The sequence below is a fragment of the Protopterus annectens genome, chromosome 5.part0 (assembly GCF_019279795.1).
Source record: "Protopterus annectens isolate FY-2018-M chromosome 5.part0, PAN1.0, whole genome shotgun sequence".
NCBI lineage: Eukaryota > Metazoa > Chordata > Ceratodontiformes > Protopteridae > Protopterus > Protopterus annectens.
In genome coordinates, this window is record NC_056735.1 from 1599120118 (window position 1) to 1599137239 (window position 17122).

Consider the following 17122-nt stretch of genomic DNA (forward strand, 5'->3'; position numbering starts at 1 on the left):
TGTATTCCTGCCTGTTGAGTTTAATTAGGGCCGATTTCCCACAATTTGCTGCGACTGGATGGTTTTGAAAATAGTAAGCTATGGGCAAACCTGCTTACCTGTAGTCTGATGAAGCGGTGTTTAACCATGAAAGCGCTTACTATTTGAGTTGTGTGGTGAATATTTATTAAAGCAGTGCTGCCGTGTGGAACCAGCATCTCTGTTTTTCTTCATTCAATATTTTTATACGTTGGTTGCTTTATTCGGCGAAGGAAGTTATTTTTTCTAAATTGAGTTAGCTGGCCTGCACATTGCTTACACCTAGTAAGCTGGGCTGTGCAATGCTTAGCATTGCTTAATGTTTAATTTGCAAACTATTTACTTTTTGGCATTGCTTTATTATTCATTACATGTTATACATGTGTTTGGTATCCATGATTCATGTGTATATACACTGTATGGGGTCCTTGTGTTTATTAGGGGATTTCAACACTTTATTACAATGACACCTCAAATCTGGGCTTAATGCAGTACTCCATTTCACATATTTATGTTATGTAGTAGGTTATACAACATAAAACTGTATATAGATTCCTTTCATATGTTCAGTTTGATTTCCCTATAGTGAGGATCTGTTTGGTGATACCTCAGTCTTGAGTATTGCTGTGATGGCTTAGTGGTTAACCACTGTGACTATAGCGTACAGGGTCATGGGTTCAAGCTCTTCAAAGGCTGTTTCTTTTGTTTCTGGCCAGAACAGCAGCTGTTACATATAGAGTGGTTAAGGCACTTTTAAGTAATTGTAAGTGGGTTTGTGCGGGTTTGCGTGGATGTAAGCAATGCTAACCTCCAGTTAAATGTGCTTACAGAGAGTTAGCTTCAGTATTGCTTAACCTGTGTGAGCATTGCTTACCCTCATGCAAATGGGCTTAAACCTGCTTACTACTGCTTAAATATGCTTACTCTTGCTTAATAGTGCTTACTCCCGCTTACCACCGCACTATTTTAGACAGTAATGTCAAATGTTTCTTGGGAAGGTGGTAGATTTGGAAACTCTATGGATTTATCATTCATTACACATTGTACCTTTGATTTGTATCCTTGATTCATGTGTACATATACTGTATGGGGCACTTGTGATTATCTATGGATTTTACAACATTATGACAATGACACCTCACATCTGCATTTAATGCAGTACTCCAATTCACAAATATATGTTATTTAGTAGGTTTTGCAAAAAGAAATATTGTTCATAAAGTGGTTTGACATGGAAAATGGAATATATTGGCGTGAGACTTGAACCAGGAATGACTGCTCATAAGGCAAATGCTTTGTCCACTACACTATTGCAGTACTGCTACATTTGCATATATCTTGATTTTTATCCTCTTGTGCTATTTAAGCTGCAATAAACATAGCTAAGCAATGGGCAAACCCACGCACCTACTGATACATTTTATCTGTTTCATAAACAAAAATAGCTTGTTTATATTTTATATGTTAACTATTGCTCTTATAAAGTTGGGGGGATGTTGCTGATGGTATGCAGACACCTATGAGCGGTCTCGCTCATTCTTATTGCTAACCTGCTGTTCTTGCTTGCAGGGGCATGTATATTCTGAGAGCTCTGCTCTCAGACATGCCCCCTGCACTCATACACGCTCCGTGTCCATTTAAGAGCTCAGGCAGTGCGTCTTAATTAATATGCCTGACGCGCTGCCATCCTGCTCCTAAACGGCCGCTTCCGTGCAGGACTAAGCTAGTCCTGCATGGATGTATAGTGAATCCGGGAGAAAATATTTAAATATATCATGTGCCAAAGTTTTGTTGGTATATAATATAAATGTGCACAGTATATGCACATTTATATTATAAGTTGGAAAGTCTATTTGCCAAAATGACCATTCATTCACTAAAAGGTAATAAAGTATTTAAATAAAATAAAATATTTATCTATTATTATTAAGAATTAATGTTTGGAAATGCCTTTACTATAAGCTTAAATGTCTAAGAGGGTATGAGCTCTTTGTTTTGTTTATCATAGTTGTCAGTTTTTTTGTGAGAAAATTAAAGTACACTTGGAGCATTTTAACTGCAAAGAAAAGTATACATCCAACAGTCTCCCTATTGTAGTTATAAGACCCTAATTTTGTGTCTCAGACTTACAAAAGCAAAACAGCAAAAATTATAAGGAAACAGAGAATGGCAATAGGTCTCCTTTGACGTTATTTCTAAAGGGAAAGAACAATCATGTGCCTACACCCCACAATGTTGGAGGCTGTATCTCCTACACTTTTGATATCTATCTATCTATCTATCTATCTATCTATCTATCTATCTATCTATCTATCTAATCTAATCTATCTAACTGTGCTATTAACTATGTTCAGGAAATAAGTATCTCCAAATTTCCAGAAAATCTAGTGTAAAACCATAGCTGGTGACTCACTTTACTTAAGTTTATATCACTAAACTATGGAACAAAATACCATAAAAACTATGACAACTATAAAACTGAAATCTTATAAGGCCTGATACTTGTTCAAATCTTGGTTATCCTGCTGCTCTGCAGCTGGATAGTCATGCCAGTGTGAATTTCTATCCGCCTATTTTGTAAATATCATACATATGTCATGCATGAGGCATGAAAGATTTTTTCATACCTATGTACGTTTTTTTTTTGGAAACTGTCTGTATTTCACAAAACCATTTTGGGTAGTTTAAAACTGCAATCACATTCTGTGTTTAATATGTATAAAGGGAGCTTTTCTCACTGGGCTTCTGCTGAAAAGGTTTTTTTTTCCCCCAGTTGGACTATCCTGGGGCATCAAATGGACATACATTAATAAGTAAAAAAAAAAAAAAATATATATATATATATATATATATATATATATATATATATATATATATATATATATATATATATATATATATACATATATTAAATACACACACACACAAACTCCAAGGTTGCCATATCAGGGAGCAAAGGGAATACGAATACTCATAAACACAGCAGTCTGTATGTAAGCCCCATTTTCACGCATTCAGTCTCACTATCCCAGGACTTGCATATACTAGTCTTAGTATTTAAAATTGTTTCCATACCCCATGACAAATTGACATGCCATTTTTTGATAGTTTGGTGGAAGATGAGTACTAGTAGAATAAGGTAAGGTCAGGATTCATCAACAAGCATTATAAATGGAACTTTTGCCCCTTCCCAAGAAGTGAACATGGTGGGCACCAGTGAATAAGGCCTGTATTCATAGAAAAGGAAGTCACAGTGCCAAGATCTGCAGAGCTATTCAGACATTTATTAAGCACTTTACATTGCTGAGTAAAGGATTTCATGATTAAGAGGGGTACACTGAGAATGGGTAAGCAGTACAAATCACCAATGTGATGAACATCACAATGAAGGCAGACTAGTAAGGCTGAGTAAATGTGTGTTCACACATGGAATGCAGCACCACATAAGTGCAACTTGTGCACATTTGGCAAAATATGGACATTTTAGCAGCCATAGTTAAGTGCCAGTCCTATTCATCATATACATGTGGAGCATATCTCTTAACCTATTAGCACAAAAAGGGGGGGGTGGGAGTGGCACAGGCTCCCAAAATAAGGAAAATTTAAGTGGATAGAACAATGGGTTAGAATTATCATGAATTTTCTTAAGGGTATGAAGTCTGAAATACAAATGTCTGTCATATTTTGACTTCAATTCTCAATGATTTGTCAGGAAACAAAAATTAAGAAACAGGTCAACAAATGAGGCAAAAATATGAACATTCTGTGAAACTCTGGGCAGATGAGAGGTATAATGTGGAGAAAATGAGGTAGATAGGAATGTCAGAATGTAGATAACAGCAAGCTGAGATAAATATAAGGATAACCATAAGGCATGAAAGGTAGACCAAGAAGATTTTTTTTAATAAAAAATGCCTGTTTTGTAAGATTTTCAAGAAAAGGGTAGGTGGGGAAGGCAGACAGAGATCACTGTAAATGGGACAGAAGGAGAAGGGAAGTAAACAGTGACAATCAAAAAATATATAACGCATCCTCAGACAGACCAAACATGGGTGATATACTCATAAAAAGTGAGTAGAACAGAGCATGACCACACACATACATTCAGACAGACAGACAGACAGTTGACAAGTGATGATTAGGGAGCAGTAGTACATCACACTGGTTCCCTGCATTCCCCAGTGCCTGAAGTAGACATAGCCACCCACTCAGGTTTACTCACAATGCAAAATGGTAGCTTCAAGCATGCAAATGCACATTTTTGAATCACATTACCATGCAACAGAGCACTGCACCTTTGTGCTAATGCATGTCAGTATAGCTGCATACTGGGGCTAAAGGCATATGTATATCATGTGCACAGCTTACAGCTCATATGGTAAGTGGTTACAATGGCATGCATAGCTAGCACCAGCATTAATGGATAGCTCATTGTGCCTTGGCACTAATTCATAGAAAGTTATAGTACATGCCTTCACTAGCAGAACTACAGCAAAATAGGCTCTGGCATGACATAAAATGCTGGCAGTATTTCAGACAACAGTGATTAGAATTTTGCAACTACAAAACAGTTGTGGAATGGAAGAATTTCATTAAAGATTCTGCAAACTTGGAGGCTCACAGACTTAAGGAAGGAGTGTATACATCAGCAAGAAAAAAACAAACCTTGTTAATGTCAGTGACAGTAAGGCAGATGATGTGGTACATGTGTAACTGGTAACCCATGGCACTGATGTGGCACTACACCAACTGCCTATAGCTGAAAGAGCAAACTGTGCACACTGCAAACCTTCTGAAAGACATACCACAAAGGGTATGGTATTTTTAGACCATATGCTGAGGCATGGCAACATTATATGAATGGAGAGAGGCTGTGCACAGTACTAACTGCAATCGATAACTAGGTTCATTAAGGGGTCAAAGCTGTAGCAATGGCTACAGTACAGAAATATGAGGAGTCTGTGCATTCATCAGTATCAACAGACTATTCCACATCAGGGTGGATGCACAAAGTAGTTCTGAAACTTTTTTGCCACAGACCTCTTCTAGCTCTGATTACACAAACCAACATAGTGGACACCACCATTGGTTACATCACAATGCTTCCATCTCAACACTGGAAGATGTGAAGTTTTTCTCCTCACAGTCTCTCAGAGTAAGTGGCTGATGTGTGCATTTCCCATTACCCTACCACATGTCAATGAGCTACACTCACCTGTCACAGTTTGATACTCACCTCTCCCCACCTGTGCAAATGATGATAAATGTACCCTGCCCCCTCCCCATGTATGGCAATGCTGATGTGTCACTCACAGCATGGTCAAGCATGTACTGCCTTGCAAAGCCTGGGTGTGATAACACATGTTATTTTATTCTCTGTTATCTCTGTCATGGCACACCGTTATGGACCAGACACTGTTTTTCTGCCAGTATTGCAATGTATTGCACCAGTTACCTCCTTGCCTGCAGTACTGCTGCAGGACACTCCTATCTTGATTTTCCATCTTGTCCTTCTGCTGCTCCCATGACTGATATGAGAGGTCCTACCTGTATGTTCATCTGATGTACCATCTTTTTATGCAATGCCATGCCATGTTGTGTACCATGGCACACACATCAAGAAACCTGCTGCAGATATCTGGACTGTATTGTAGTACTCCTTGTAACGTCCCCACTCTGGGCCAGTAATGAAGGAGCCTGAATCCAAACCACTGTCACCAGTGAGGGACATTCACTTGGAACAAAAATAGATGCACACAGCATTTCCAGATGCAGCTGTCTGCATCAAGTACAATTTCCCTTAAGAGTACACAAGGAACAGACATTTAGTCCTGGGTATGGATTCTCTCTCTCTCTCTCTTAAAGAAATTAATACTAACACAAATGATATTGTTTGACCAATGCAGTAAGGCTTTCAGGAGTGGCCAAAGAGTCGCCAAATATATATAAGTGCTCTCAAAGGTTAGAATATTCTCTAAAGGACCAGCCACAATAAAAAGTTTAAATACATTTAATAGTTAATAAGGAAAGAACATGATCTAAAGAATTACTATTCCCTGGTTCACTTACTAAAGCAAGGCAAGATGAAGTAGGCGAACAGTCCTTCTTTGTCAAGTACCAAAAATAGACTTCCATGAGACTTCTCTTTTCTCCGGAATTAAAACATCATTTTTGTCCTAGATTACAGAAAGATATCACATACATCTGGTCATCTGAATTCTGGTTCCTGTGCTACCCCCATTGCTAGAAACGGAACCAGAATTTAGCACATATGTCTTACCATATACACAGATAAAGCTTTGATTAGATGTGTTATAGCATCTGGAAGCTATACAACCATAAACACTTCCACTCTTCCTACAGGAGCTAATAAACCATTCTCTGGCACAGACATTTAGTCTCTGGCTGCAATCAGAACTGTAAGATACAATCTTTATGGCCTAAACCAGGTAATTTAATTTCTTACTATTTTTCAAAGTTATCTGAACTGAGATTAACCTCTTTTCTTCCTGTATCCACTGTTAAAACATATACATTTAATCGATTACAATACAGTTAGGACCCACTGTTGGTACATTTTTAACACAAGCAGCTTTACAATACATTTTTAAATACAAGCATCTGTGCAAACCAATTTTATATACAAATGACATATAATTATTTACAAAACTCCAGCTTGCTGTGCTGGCATATGTTATGCATCCATAGCACTACTTCCCGCATACCTGGCAATACTTCACATCATCACACACCATCTAAGTAGCTTGGACAATGGAAACATCTCTTCAATAAGCCAAACACATGTTTGACTATATTTTACATTTCTGCATGCATTATTTCTTACTATTTTTCAAAGTTAGCTGGATTGAGATTAACCTCTTCTCTTCCAGTATCATCTGTTAAAACATATACATTTAATCAGTTACAATACAATCAGGACCCACTGCTGGTACATTTTTAACACAAGCAGTTTTACAAATGCATTTTGCAACACATGCATCTGTACAAATCAGTCTGATAAACAAATTGCATATAATTCTTTACAAAATTCCGGCTAGCTGTGCTAGCATATGTTACACATTCACTGCCCTACTTCTCCTGGCATAGCTGGCAGGACCTCACATTGTCACATCTCTTCCCCCCTTTGAGGACTCAAGCTAGTTTTTCAAGGGACACTTGAGAAATATTGCTTAAGAGGAATAAGCCTGTCTGGAATTACATTAACCCATAACCTGTCTCGAGAATCCATCTGCATTGGCAATGCTGACTCCATTACAGTACTACACTGTCATGTCATATGCCTGCAACCTTAGGCTCCACCTTTGTAACTTGCCATCTTGCTGTCTGGCTCAATGTAGCCATAGAGCGCCGTCAGACTCCTCCTGCCTCCTAGTGTAAATACTTAGCACAAAGGCCTCCCTATCATGTTAAGGCTTCACCATGTTAACATGGTACAATTCATATCCCTGCCTACTGTTTAGCAGTTCTACCATATAGTTAACATCACTGACCTTCCAATACCACTTTGAAGGTCCCTCCAAAGCTGCCTGCAACTTACAGTGTCTGACAGGAATGAGAACCATAACCTTCTTTCCCACAGCATACTCTCAGACTTGAGCATTCCTGTTATACCAGACCTTTTTCTGCTCATGCCACATTCTCCTGGGCCAAGCCCATGAGTTCCCAAAGCCTTGTCCTGAGGTTAAGGACATATGCCAGAACATATCACAATCAAATCTAAAGACTCACTTGCCTTATGTCCATAGATCAACTCAAAGGATGAAAACCTGTGGATTCCTGGGGTACCTTTCTGTATGCATACAGCAGATGGTGCAAATAGTTGTCCCTTTCTCTCTCTTAAACTAGTCTGCAAATGCCTGCAGCATGGTCTTTAGTGTAAAGCTTAATCTCTCCACAAGACCCTTAGTCTGGGGATGATAGCTGGTGGTCATTAGGTGCTTCACCCCACAGTGCTTCCACAGACAAGCCAGCAGGTCTGACATGAAACTGGCACCTCTGTCAGTTTGTATTTCTCTATGGAAACAGACCTTGTATTTGCCAACTTCTCTGCCTTGATGGAGGACAGAGCCACCACCTCTGGGAATCTAGTAGCATAGTCTACTACCAGCAAGATATACTTCTTCTCTGTGAAACTTGGGGTACTCAAAGGCCCCACAACATCCATAGCTACCCCCTGAAATGGCTCCTCAATCACAGGCAAAGGCATCAAAGGAGCTATGACCTTGTCTCCTGCCTTGCCTACTTTTTGGCACTGCTCACAGGTCCTGCAGTACCCGACTACATCCATTGCAATCCCAGACCAATAAAAGCTCTGCATAATATGTCTCTTGGTATGCTTTATGCCCATATTACCTGCAAAAGAAATGCCATGGGCTATGGCTAGAAGTGACAGACAGTAGGCTCCTGGCACTATGAAATGCTGTATTACCTCAACCTCTAGCACTCTCTCAGAGGTCCACTCTCTATACAGTAACCCTTTATTCCAGTATACAAACTCCCCTTTTTCTTGAGGATCAGGTGCTTCCCTAGCTATCTCCCTCAAGCATCTTAGTATAGGGTCTGAGAACTGAGCCTGTCTCAACTCTATTTTTGTAAGATTTCCCAGCTCCCCTTCCACAGGAAGTCTGGTATCCTCTGACAGTGGTGCCTCATTGCCAGCCTGGGTACTACCACTCACTTCTGCCCTTGTAGTCACTCTATGCAAGGGAACATCAGTACCTACCAGCAGCTGTGGCTCACTTTCAGGATCTCTCCATGAAATAGCCACCTCACCAGCCCTGGCTTCACGTGTGCGGTCTGTCTTTGTCAACCCCAGGCTACCAGACCCACATGCCTGTCTCCAAGCCTGACTGAATGTAACGACATGCACATAAGGTACTACATTATGAAAATGATTCCATATCAAGACATCTGCAGGGATATCCTCCAACACACCTACTTGCTTGCTTCCTTTTCCACCCTCCCAGTCAAGGAGAACCCTGGCAAAAGGCATTTCAAATGGGGGTCCATCCTAGGGCTCTGGCTAGAGTGGACTGCCTAAGCAAGCACTGCTCCTCTTTATCCACTGTAGGCTTCACAACTATGTCAGAGGCTGTGTCTCTCTTAACAGTGGCCTGTTTTCCATCCAATAAGATTGGAGATAAACCCTGGGGATAGTTTGGTACTCCTGTTGTCTCCAGACAACTTACCAGTAGCATATTGTTATTACCACTTGCTGGCTTCTCTGCCTTTTGTTCCCCACCTTGCCTCTGTGGACATCTATATGATACATTGCCCCACTGGTTACATTTAAAACATTTAAACCTTGATCCTGGCCCTGTACCTGAACTAGTGGCTTCCTCTGTTGTGGACTCTGTTGGCGGGGTTTAGGCTGCCCACCTTGGGTTCCCTTATATCCATGTGCAGCACTAGGTATCTCCTTACTGTGCAGTGATGCCCTGCTTGCTAAGTAGAGATCCTTTTTTTCCCAGCTCATCTACAGAGTTACACTCTTGGTCTGCCAAACAGATCTTTTTGTCTTTAGGCAAAGTTCTAAGGGCTTGTTACCTCACCAAAAGGTCTGCCAGCTCTTCAAAAGTGGTGTCCTGACATCCACTCACCCACCTATGAAAATAAGTGCTTAACTCAGCAACATAATCAAACATACTTTCATCTGCCTTGCGTCTATGCTGACAAAACTTTTTTTCTGTAAGCTTTGTATGTTAACTTAAAACATTCTAGTAAACAATGTTTGACTTTCTCATAATTTAAACAATCAATATCACACATTTTAGAAACAGCAGTTAAAGCTTTACCATGGAGTAAGGGGAGGTGGGTCAGGAAACATTCCCAGAGCCCTTGGTTAACATTATACCATTTACATACTCTTTCAAATATATGAATAAAACTATCGAAATTATCATTATCTGTAAATTGCAGAAGACATTTACTGACCTTTATTGCTTTTGGGTTTTGGTATTCCGTTCCCCATTACCTCAATGACCCTGGCAAAAAGTCATCACCTCCCTCTCATGTTGACTCTGCATCACATTTTCTTCACTCTCCAAATGCTGAGGTCTCTCATTCTCTTTGACCTGCAAACACCATAGTGTCTCTTATTCTTCAGCCTCCAAATTCCACATTCTCTCTGCTGATTCTAGTTCCAAATGTTTGACCTCCAGTTCAAGTCTCTTTAACTCCAGATAGATTTTTAAGTTCTATGAGGAAAAGGTGAACTGTTCTGTTTCTGAGGGCTACAAATTCCCATCAACATACTGGTTATTTTCCTGGTTGCTGGTCTGAGCTGCAACTAAGGCTGAAATAATTTATTCTTTAGTTAGGTTGGCATGCACCAGCCCTTTGACTTTGCACACTTTGGTCAACTAGTTCTTTGTCAGCTTGCCATAATTCTCTGTTGACATCTTTGCCTGCTTTCTCTGACTAAACTAAACTAAAAATAAATAAATAAATAAAACTGTTGTGAAATGAAACTCTGAATGTGTACCTTGTGGCTGCTTGAGAGTACACCCACCTTCAGTGACACCTGCCTACAGGATACAGAAGTTCAATTAATATCCACATCACTGTTCACCAATATCCAACCTCCCCACTCTGGGACAGTAATCAAGGAGCCTGAATCCTCACTACAGACACTGTAGAGGAATGGTCACTTGGAACAAAAAGAGATACACACAGTATTTCCATATACAGCTCTCTGCATCAAGCACAATTTCCCTTAGGAGCACACAGGGAACACACTCAGTCCTGTGTCTGGATTTCTCTCTCTCTCTCTCTCTCTCTCTCTCTACAGGGCCCCAGTGAGACTCCCCACTGGCAAAACTCTAGAGTTGAATCCTCAGCCGAGTGTCCAAGCCAAGTCCTCCAGCACCCTCTCTGTGAAACCAGTGCTTCGTGTCCCTGTGCCAAGGAGTGGACACACACACACTCTTGGAGATTTGATTTGCACACACACACACACACACACACACACACACACACACACACACACACACACACACACACACACACACACACACACACCTAGCAAAGGCTGGCACAAATTTACTAGCTCTTCCCCCTTCTGCCCAGGCTATAAGGTAGTTACACCATCACCAAGCACTCCAAAGCCAGCTACTCTAGGGCTTTTACAAGAGTACCTAATTATACTGAGTAAAATTAATATTAATACAAATGATAGCGTTTGACCAATGCAGTAAGCCTTTCATGAGTATCCACAGAGACATCAAATAGATAAAAGCACTCTCAAAGGTTAAAATAATCTCCAAAGGACCATACACAATGAGAAGTTTAAATATATTTAATAATAAATAATAAAAGAACATGAAAATACAAAATATCTATTTACAATAAACACCAGAATTTCATGTCACAGGAAGTATTAAAATAACACAGATGAATAGATTCACACTGATACAAAAAAACAGTACTTAACTCATTCACTCCAGAGCAGCTCAGAAAAAGTTGCCTGCTTAATTCCACCATAGGAACAGCAGTGCATCCTGAGCTCATTTTCAAAAAATCCATTTGTAATACCATACAGAAAACAAATGTTCATAACTCTTTAACTATAAGAACTAGACAAAAAATGTAAACGTGAAAGTTGTTCAGCAGACACTGATCTTTCCAACAGTGTAAATGTTGATAGTGCATATCAAAGTCATCATTAAATATTTGGCAAGGAATGTTGATATTGTGCATATTTTTTACCTTTTTGGAAAAGCAAAGCACAATATCTTGGTCAATTTACCACGCAGACCCATACAATTTGAATTTAATTTGTTAGTATGAATGTCAGCTTTAAAATGATACCTTAACCATTATGGTCTGATGCACCTTTCTTGAGATATTCACAGAAATATGATTAATATATTATTTCTCATAATTGATATCACATCACCTGTAACAGATAGAACTTACATATCAGTGTAGAAATTGTGAATCTGAATGTCAGCTTCAAAATGATACATCATTTGTGTGATCACCATGCTCCCTTGCAAAGATATGGGCATAATAATGAGAAGTATTGTAAATGTATAATTTTCATAAACGTACAAGACCAAACAAACTGTGATATCTGTACATGTGTACAGTGCATAGACACAGTTCTTTTACCATGTTATAAGGAGTAACACTGTCTTCAAAATGAGGCATTACTTGGCACACTGACATGCTCCCTTGCAAAGTTATTTAGCAAAATATGAAAAAAAATCATAATTTCCATAACCTAAGTCCGAAACAAACTTTGATATCTGCACTTATGTACAACATACAGGCACCATTTTTTACCATGTTGGAACAATCAATACTGTCTTCAAGATGAGGTATTATTTGGCACATTCAGATGCTCCCTTGCAAAGTTATTTACCAAAATTTGAAAAAAATTATATTTTCCATAACCTACGTCCGAAAAGAACTTTGATATCTGCACATGTGTACAACATACATGCACCATTCTTTTACCATTGTGGAACCAGCAATACTTCAAAATGAGGTATAACTTGGCACATTAAGGTGTACTCTACTGAAACAGTTGTCCTTTCTCAGCATCCTCACCAGCTCCTTACCACAGTTATTTGCCAAATTCAGATAAATATATTTTACACAACACATTTCATAATAGTGTTTTACTTACTATACCGGTCCTACTTGGTCATGCGTGTTTTCCATTCTTTTCACAAGATGCATGTTACCAATCCTGCATAGCTCTCCTCATGCCACTGTGGAGGTTGGTCAAGTACAACACAATGCCCTCCTCAGTCAGGTGAACGCCATCCCTTCTGAACAGGTGAACAACTTCCATGGTGATGCTGTCATAGCAGATTGTAGATCCACCGAACCTGTGCATCAAGCCATGCATGAACCCATTCTGTAAACGTCTAGCCTTGTGAGAAGCCCGTTGACTGCTTGCTGTTTTCCATATCTGTCGATGAATTATATCAGACCACACAAAATGACAATGTGGCCACCAAGACTACAGATGTTCAAAAACTGCTGTGATTTGAAACCGTAGCCTTCTGAGTGGTTGACTGATGACATCATTCCCTCCAATGTGCAGTACAAGAATGTCAGGCTCAGGGTAGATGGAACTCTTCGCTTGCAACAACTGCAGTAGTCTGCTCCAATGCATACCTCCTCTTGCAATCCAGTATACCTTCACACTGGATGTGGGGAAGCTCAAGTTGTACCAGATTTCAGTTTCGGAGGCATGAGTGGCAATGTAGGAATGGCCACATACCCACACATTCACTTGTCGTTCTCCTGGTCATGAAGCCATGTCAGTGTCACAAGGTGGACAAACCTGCAGAGGAAAAAAATGCAAACAGATTACTACTGATATTTGACAGATGTATTGGAAGACTACATATATATGTATATCAAATGCATTATCTGGTTAGCCCATCCAAATCCTCCATCCTATCCACAGGGGCAGTATTCTTTGCATTAGGTACATAAGTGGTGATTACGCTTCAGAGGTACATACCTACTACCCATGAAAACACTAAATTACACACAATGACTGACAAGGGGGCACAGAAAGGGCACATGTAAAGAGAAAAAGCAGGGTAAGGACCGCTGCTTTACTAATATGCCAAAGTCAGGCATGGGGCTCCAGATGTTGGTTATCTGAAGTGTCCCATAGCCTTGCTGGCTGCCCACTCAGACTGCTGATACCACTATTGTCTCACAACCTCCTTCAGTGTCAGCAGTCTGCCTTACCTCTGCCTTTTCTCTTCACATGTGCCCATTCAGCAATGGACCTACGGGATGAGGGACTGAAGTAACTTATCAATTGCTGCCCTGACCTTCATACATTTACTACCCTCACCTACATACACTGACTACACCTAAAGGGAGGGAGACTGAGTGGAGAGCTACATCAAGGCAATATGTCAAAAGAACAAGACTGACCCAGGCTGTGTCTTTTTGCATGTATCCTTTCCCGGAGGGAAACACTGCATCACAGTGGCACCCCCAAGTCCATGCACACCTATGACAGCAGCACTATGAGACTGAGCTGAAGAGTCTCAAAGTTCCCAACTGTGATCCAAGTGGATCATAAGATCCATGGTGGCTTTGGACCCCCCCATGATGCATCCACCAACACAAGAGCAGTTGGCACAAATCTCTGAGGAGGCACCGTCTTGGCCTTGGTGCATAAGGGCTTGGCCGGTAACTGACAAGGGGGCACAGATAGGGCACATGTAAATCCCCTCTAAATGAACTACAGATGCATCACCCTATCTCGCAAGAGAGGCCACTGTCATACTGATATTCGTGTGTATATGTATATATGTGCAAATACTTTATGTACATACATATATATTGATATACGCATATATGCACACACACACACACACACACATATATATATATATATATATATACACTGCAGTGGTGGTGCTGCGGTAGCGTTGTCGCCTCACAGTTAGACGTTGCCCGCTCGATTCTCAGTTAGAGCGTCTTCTGTGTGGCGACATGCATGAATGGGCGTTCCTTCGTTGAAGGTTGTGAATTAGGCCCGGCAAGCCAACATGTAAAAATCTACTGCCAATCATTAGCGGACCAGAGTTCCGCTGTGGCGACCCCTAACCGGGAAAAGCCGAAAGACATAGATATATATACACACACACAGGAAAAAAAACATCAGGGGTTTTGGAGGACAGCTAGTTGATGAAGAATGAGGGGGTGGCTTGACTGCAATCAGAGAAAATCTAAATCTGCCTTGTGCATTCATCAAAGTGATAATGACTTCTACTTATGTGAATAACAGTTACAGCAGCTGAGACTTTTACCAGACAAGTGATAATGACTCACTGCTATATTGCAACTGCAAAAAAACAACGTGTGCTGGTGTACAACGGCACAATCACAGTTCTTTCCAAAGTCTTTGCTATCCAAACGTAAAAGTCACCACGCTAAAAAAGCAATGTGGAGTAAAATCCTTTTTATTAACAGTGAGCGCTTTCGCCATTCGGCTTCTTCAGACTGTATAACAAGTAAACAAACTTCAAACACCTGTTTAAATACTAGTGCCTATGTTCTTATTGGTTAAAAACTGAAAAATTTATATACAAAGTTTCCGATTGCAACCGGATACAACTTTCAAGGTCATTACATGAACTAGTACATAACCACATTCTCAGTAGCTATTCATCATTAAAATCTAAGAACTCAGCTCTAAAAACTTCATAGAATATGAAGTGGACAAATACATTTGTTTTCGCTCGTTACACTGAAATGAATCTGAGCCAAGGTTGTAAATACATACTGTGACAACATATCAAAATCTTTGTGCATCAGCGAAACAAAGTATATAGAAAAATCACGGATCTGTATATACAAGCTCATTATAACTGATGTCAATTCATAAATATATCAGTATAACATGACCTTACATAGGCATAACCTTGGAAATGCACAATCAATTGATAGCGAATGTTCCATAGGTTCATCAGATATCATTGGCATACTCCATACTCACACGTGATTTAGCTATCAGATTATAAAAAATTATATAAAAAACATTAATAAAATACTGACAGCATCTAAATGAAGCATATAAATGAGAACATTATTATAATGAACATCAAAACCTATTTACATATTTATTCAACAGAAAAATGTATATATAAAAAGATGTATATATAAAAAACCTAATGCAAACCTAAAGGGGGTAATTCTAAAGAGCGCAATCGGTAGCATACACCTAATATAATGTCTATAACTTCGGTGTGTTGCACCCCTCTATGCAAGCCCACCATAGCATTTGAAAGCACGCACTTCATTAAAATAGCGTAAACCTCATAACATGTGTTAAAAAACAGATTAAGCTTTCTATTGCATGGCGTGGTGATTCATATAAGTGTATGATTATGAACACTAAAAGTATATGAAAGCATCAAATGGCTCTGCATACACGACCTAGGTGTTGTCAAACCATAAAAAGGAAGTCATAAAAACACCATTTAGTTCTATATCTATATGGTTTGAATGTTAACATAACTCTAAACAATCATAAATACTATAGTAATAAAAGATGTTTTAATTTACATGTATATAAGGTACATAAGCCTAAAGATGAACAGGGTTTAAAAACTGAAACAGCACATATCATAAATGGCTACATTTAAAACGGGGGGGTCCATGTATCTTGTCATCTCTAAAGGGCATTATGCAAACAAATATATATGCCTAATTACACTCAAAGAATATATGGACAATATTTCGACACTCCAAATGTACCTGGTGCTATTTTAAACCTAAAGAGTCCACACAGTACATCAATCCTAATGTACAGGTACCCGCAGTTTCCTTTTCCTGAGGAATGGTTTAATCTGAACCTTATCATTCAGGCCCGGATGTTGGTCCGCCCTAAGCCTAATAATCCATTTCATTTCGTTTTCAAGTGTATAATTAACGATATCTCCACCTCTCATATTGGATTCAATCTTCTGAATAATAAAGAATCTAAAAGTGTGGGTGGATCCTAATTCTTTATGGTGTTTAGCTAGGGCGTTGTACATCGACCCTATCCTTATATGGTAGATGTGTTCCCTTATGCGTTCCCTCAATGGCCTGTTGGTTTTACCAACATAGAACGCTGGGCACATTTCAAAGGTGGCCGTGTATACTACATTTAAACTATTACAATTCGTGTTTGTGTGAAAATTATATACGCGTTTCGTGGTAGGATGGGTGAAAATTGCTGTTTCATTAATGTAAATACACTGATTGCATTTGCCACAAGGTGTGGTATTGGTAATGTGTGTATTCTGCCTATATGTGCTAAGGTGATTCCTGGGTCTACACAGCAGTCTCTTCAGATTGGGTTGATTTTTGTATACAACATTTAGATTTGGTCCTACTATATCCTTTATGTCCTTGTCCAACAATAAAACGTCCCAATGTTTTTCCATAATCCGTCTCACATTCACCGAGTCTTTTGTATATAACAAAGATGCTCTATTTATATTCATTGATGATGCTGCATTTTCCGTTCCCATATCTGGTAGGGGTTCAGAAAAATAAGGTTTGGCCTTGGTTTCCCTAAGGGTATTAACAATTATGGTGGTGTGCTCGAACG